The sequence below is a fragment of the Mus caroli genome, unplaced genomic scaffold (genome assembly GCF_978045245.1).
Source record: "Mus caroli unplaced genomic scaffold, Mus_caroli_1 scaffold_5, whole genome shotgun sequence".
In the NCBI taxonomy this organism is placed as follows: domain Eukaryota; kingdom Metazoa; phylum Chordata; class Mammalia; order Rodentia; family Muridae; genus Mus; species Mus caroli.
This window is the reverse complement of record NW_028227260.1, coordinates 24,500,871-24,506,752: the sequence shown is the minus strand read 5'-3', so window position 1 is coordinate 24,506,752 and position 5,882 is coordinate 24,500,871.

The following is a 5,882-nucleotide window of genomic DNA, read 5'->3' as shown; positions in this document are numbered from 1 at the left end:
GGGATTGACTCCTAGTTTTTGAAATCACAATTAATACTAAGCATCATAACCATAGTAAGCAAAATAAATAAATAAATAAATAAATAAATAAATAAATAAATAAATAAATACCTCCTTAGTATTTGGAGGAATACATGATTGTGATCCATGATGTGCACTCTTTTGTTTTAATTTTGTGTAGAATCTGTTATTAGCTAGCTCTTTGTTAACTACATGATTTTTTTTTATGTCCAGGTTTTTATAGTTCTCATTTGCTATTTGCATGGGCCCTCCATAAGACTTAAGTGTTGAGAATTTGTAACCTAATTCCTAAGAACTCAGAGGTGGAATAAATGTGAGTATGACTGAATACTGAATATTCTAACGACATTGATGGTTAGTTGAAAATTTGATAATGTCATTTGGAGGTTAAAGAATGTAGAGTTGGGCCTAATCAAAAGATGCAATTCCCTGAGGGCTTGACCTAGAAAGATAGTCCTTGTCCTGGCTTCTTTCTTATGTTACTCTATTTATCCAGGTCACTGTTAGTTGAGAAAATGTTCTTCTCTAGCTTTATACCACAATGTTATGCTTTACTTTGACTAAGAAACAATTTAGTTAGCCAATAATATAAACTGAGACCTCTGAAACCATGAGCCAAAATAAATCCTTTCTCCTTTAAACTAGTTTGTCTCAGGTACCGAGACTGAAAAAGAACTTGCTAGTTTGTCATTCCAACATGAGAAAGGATTGCAAAGGAATGAATATTCTAATATTTTGGGTCACCCTAATTATCCTAGTTATCTCTGCTCAACTAGATTTTAAAAAATCAACTTGGTCATACCTATTTATCAATAGTTAGTCAAGAAATAAGTGAAACCTTAGAGTTTTAACATTTGTTTTGCATCTATAGACAACAAGTTACCTAGTGATCATTTGTTGCATCTAGTTATTAATAATTGTTCACCAAGTCATAGCTAAGCTACATGTCTTCATGTTGCTTTCGGAAAGTGCATCTATATGACTAGTTGTTTTCTTCAGTTATTTGAGCAGAAGTAATATATTTCTTCTTGTTTGAGGGAGATAGTGGGTGTGGTTCCTCTGTATAATGATTTTAGACTGTATTTGTTGAAGGCAATGGCATTCTAATGTAGAAGGAATTTGAATGACTGGTTTGAGTATAGGATCCCCTGGTTAACTCTTGGCTACACTGAACAATGACTTGAACGAACAAAATAAAGTTTACTGTATGAAGATACTGAAATCTTGTGATTTGTTATAACTTTTAAAGTATCATGTCAAAAATACCTTACCATGGAACTTAATATACTTTATTATTCACTACATATTTTATTTCTATTTCCTACATTTGACTGTGAGTCCTTTGCAGATGAGTTCAGGGTAAAATTTATTCCTTATTGCATCCTTAGTGTTTAGTACAGTAATCACAGGGCAATTACAATATTGGATAGTTTCCACGGAATACTAAAACTGTATCTGCTGGCAGACTCCAATAAGAAACACTGTGCTAAAAATCCCATGATTCCTTGCCCAAGAATGTTGCTCATTTGCCTTTCTTTTTTACTTTTGATTTTAGGCAATGAAATGAGTTTCATATTTATTTATTTATTTATTTATTTATTTATTTATTTATTTATTTATTGCTAAACATCAGCCATGGCTCACACACACAAGAAGATCCAAAGACCCTTTTTCACATTTTTACATTGTTTCTAAGTAGCCAGAATATTGTTCTAAAAAACTGAATTTCTCCTGCGGGGTCCATAGATGTCAGTATAACATAGAGCAAATATATCGAAAGCTAGCTGCATGTAACATAAAGTTTGCATAAGAAGGATATGTTGAAATTCATATATATGTCTGTGAATGTGCATGCATGCAACTATATACATAGGCATGTTGACATGTACATATACATGGCCCATGACATGATAGTTTGAGTAGTCATTTTGGATAAAATCCAACCCAATAAATACAATTAGCCAAACTAGTATTTGGCAAAAGACAACAAAATAAAACCTGTTTATTCAAGAGAATTTTTACCTGAACAGGGTGAATAGTCACATACACAAATGAGCTCCATATTTTAAATATCGGTGTCTATAATCATAAGACAAATTAAAATTTCATTGGTCTGTAATGTGTTTTTTTAACTGAGATAGGTAGCCTCTAAGTTACTATGACAAAGAAACTTGCATTGTTGTGTGGAAACTTTTTTTTTTTAAATTGGGTCTTAGATAAATCATCAAAAAGATTTCTGAGAAATTTCTGGAACATTCAAGTTATGGCACTTCCTGAATGGGTTTGTTCAGTTCAAAAGGAAACTGGATCCAACACAAAATAAACCCTGGGGGTTATCTCAGTGAGTATTTGGTGCCAAACAACCATTTGACTTTGGTTTTTATTTTATTTTTTTGACTATTGTTTTGGCTTGGAGGAGCCCTGAGTATACACAATATTAGAGAGTACCACAAGACACTGAGCCACTCTGCTATAATCTGATGCAGCAGGATACATGTTTACACTGCTGTTCACACATTGCTCTAAACAGATCTAAGGAAAAGGCACAGGTGGCTATTATTCTGCTTAGAGACAATGGGATAAGGTTGCAGTTTTCAAAATGAAAGATTTCTGTTATAATTGTACATGTGACACATTCCTTAATCCACTTACATAGAATACATTCCCAATTGCCTCTTAGAGTCAAAAGGACACAATTAGGTCCATATTCAGATGCTAATAAGCATTGCGTTATGTAAAGTTGTTTTTCCATTTCAAACCCGGAAAATTAGACCTGAGCATCGGCAATGGATACAGCTTTTCACATAAACACATTTCACTTAGCAGCTGTAGCAGCTGTTTTTCAAGAGAAAGATTTACTGAATGACTGTTTCTCCCCATAGAAGTAGCCTTTGTAATACACAGTATCCAGTTACCTTAAAATATATTTAGAGAATTCATTTTATTTTTCGGCTAAAAAGTGCTTCAAACTTCTCATCCCTTGCCTTTTAAGAATTCAGACTTGGATTCTGCCATGAAACATCATTTTCTCTTTTTTTTTTTTCCCCTCTTTAAATCAGTTCAGCAGGAAGGGGATCAGAAAGGAGCCTTGTGTTCTTGCTAATTGGTATTTGTCCTTAGACTACACAGAGACTGGAAAGCAGGGCTGATTTAGATCCTGGGAAGCATTTCTCACAGATACTGCAGAACACTGCAGCTTTCGGATGTCTCACAGCTATTCTTCAGTAGGAGACTATTTAACAGTGCTGGGAAGAGCTGACTGTTGACAAATAGAAGAGGTGGAATATATAATCACGACCAGACTTGCTTGAGGGGCATGTTTTCTTTCTTTGTTGTTGTTCTGCATCATCTTCTGCTGTCAAACTCCATCTTCTGTTAAGCTCAGCCTACTTGGTGCCAACTACTTGGTGCAACTGTCTCAGTTGCACACATGTGTCGTGAAGCCTCCCTGCCTGGGCTGATTCAGGTTTTCCAAATTGATCAGAAAATAGTGACAGAATTGAAGCAAGTTACTCACTGTGTTTTGTGGTCTTATGTCACATTGCACATCGATTATGCCACAGATCATGACGTTAATGTGAGCTCATGGTGGAGCATGACCTCTCATACCCCCATCATCCCAAGTTCCCTAAGCAACCTCTGCCTCTGCTTCTTCCCAAACATTGAACTGTAAAGACCAGTCAATGTAAAGATCAGGGTGACAGAGGGCTGCATTGTGAGTTCTTTAGATATTCTCTATTCCCTTTTATTTTGTTTAATGAGAAAAAAAACCCTGATTTTTATGCACATCAACTGACAGTACAGGCTTGGATAAACCAGTTAACATTGCTATGTCTGGAATTCTGCATCTGACAATTGCTTCTGTTAATGAACATCTGTCCTACAGGATTGGTGTGATTGTCAAATGAGATAATGAATGTATAAAAACTCTATGAACTGTAAGTGCTTCACAATCGCAGTGTGTTAATAACCATAATAATCTCTTTAAAATGGATATGGCTTTTGTTTCTATGACTGCCTTTTGCTTCAGAAGCTAGACATTTGCCCTTTAAAAGGTCAGAGATTCCAAATCAGCCAATCTGTCTGTTCTGTGTTTATGAGATTATTCCGAGGCAAATTGCCATTTAGCAAATTGCACAAATTGAAACCTTTGGTTCAAACTAGAATTAAGCTGAAAGGTATTCTCTGAGGCATCTGACGTGTGTTAAAAGTTCTCTTATCGTGAGACAGAATAACAGTGTCAGAGCAATCCGCACACAGGTTCAGCTTTATAGTGTTGCAGAGACAGTAAAGCTTGACCGAAAACCACCATTTGATCCTAATGAGTAGTGGAAGATTGAGGTGGAAGATCTGTTGAGCTGAAGATCAGTCTAAGCAACATAATGAGACTTCTATTACCGATAAATCAAAATGCAGCAAAACAATAAAAGAAATCTTTTAAAATCAGTGAACAAGGGAACAAAAACATATAAATCTTGGCAATTTCCCAAAGCTCGGTGTACAGTATATTGTTAGGTCTCAGTGAAAACCCCGCTTGGGGAAGTGGATTGTACTGGTTTTCTAAAGGCAACATTTCTTAAGTGGGGGAGAGTTTACTGCCTTCAGCAGTGTGTGAGTAGGCTGCAATACAAATGAGTGATCTCTCACTTGGGGATTCATTCCAGAAAGTTTGTGAATCTTCCTGTTTGCATTCTTTGTCTTGATAACATAGCCCAAATATTTGCATGTTATTTTAAATAATAGTAAGACAAACTTATTTGTAAATATATGTAAAAAGAAAAGAAGGGAGGAAGGAGGAAAGGAAGGAAGGGAAGAAGGGAGGGAAGTGAGGAGAGAGGAAGGATGGGGGAGGAAGGGAGATAGGGAGGAAGGAAGGGAGGGAGGGAGGGAGGGAGGGAGGGAGGAAGGAGGGAGGAAGAAAGGAAGGAAGGAAGGAAGGAAGGAAGGAAGGAAGGAAGGAAGGAAGGAAGGAAGGGAGGGTGGGAGGGAGGGTGGGAGGGAGGGAGGAAGGGAGGGAGGGTACTTCAGCCCAAAGAGAAGTAATGATTTCAACTCCTATGTGATAGCAGAATGGGAAATCAGAAAGTCTGTATGGAAAGAGCCTGAGTCAGGTCCTGTGGAATGCATGCAGATTGGAGCCCTTTAGAGAGGCCTTAGTGTCTTCAGCAAAAGAGACATTTTATGACTGCAGTGACCTTGAAAGACAAGATTGCACCCTAGCCCCACACCTGTTACAGTGGCAGTCTTTAGAAGTTTGCTTCCATCAGGCATCTGGCCAGCTTGAAAGAATTTTAATCAGAAAGAGGTTTATGAGGTAACAGTGCTTGGACTCTGTCCTCTCTGAAGCCCTTTTCATACTGAGCACAAGGTTGTTCAGTCAATCCGTTGCTTATCAGGCCTATCTTAATTAGGCCTGGGAAATCAGTATGCAAAGCAAATTGTCCTTAAGCAGTTAGTACACTGCTTTAGAAAGTGTGAACTCTGTTCATTTTTTCTGAAAGGAGATTTTCTTCATCTTGAGAGTCACAGCTGGAGTAGAACTAAAACCTCACAGCAGCCAGAAAGCTTCCTGCTGGGTACATTTTCCTGGCTTTCAGCATAATTATGCAAATCCATCTTTGACATTAGAGAAAGGCCAATGACAATGTCAAGCAAATGTTATCCAATTTTCACTTAGTCCTGTTTTAGGTATTCATAGAGCTGATGTTCAAGCACCGGAGTATGAGGAATCGTTTAAGTGTCTGAGGGACCCGCAGTTTACTTCCTGCTACTGGAGTAGGTGTTTAATTAGCAGGAGAAAACCATCCACATGGAGGCCTCTCTACTTTGGAAGCCTTTATTAATGGCATGCTGCCTTTAGA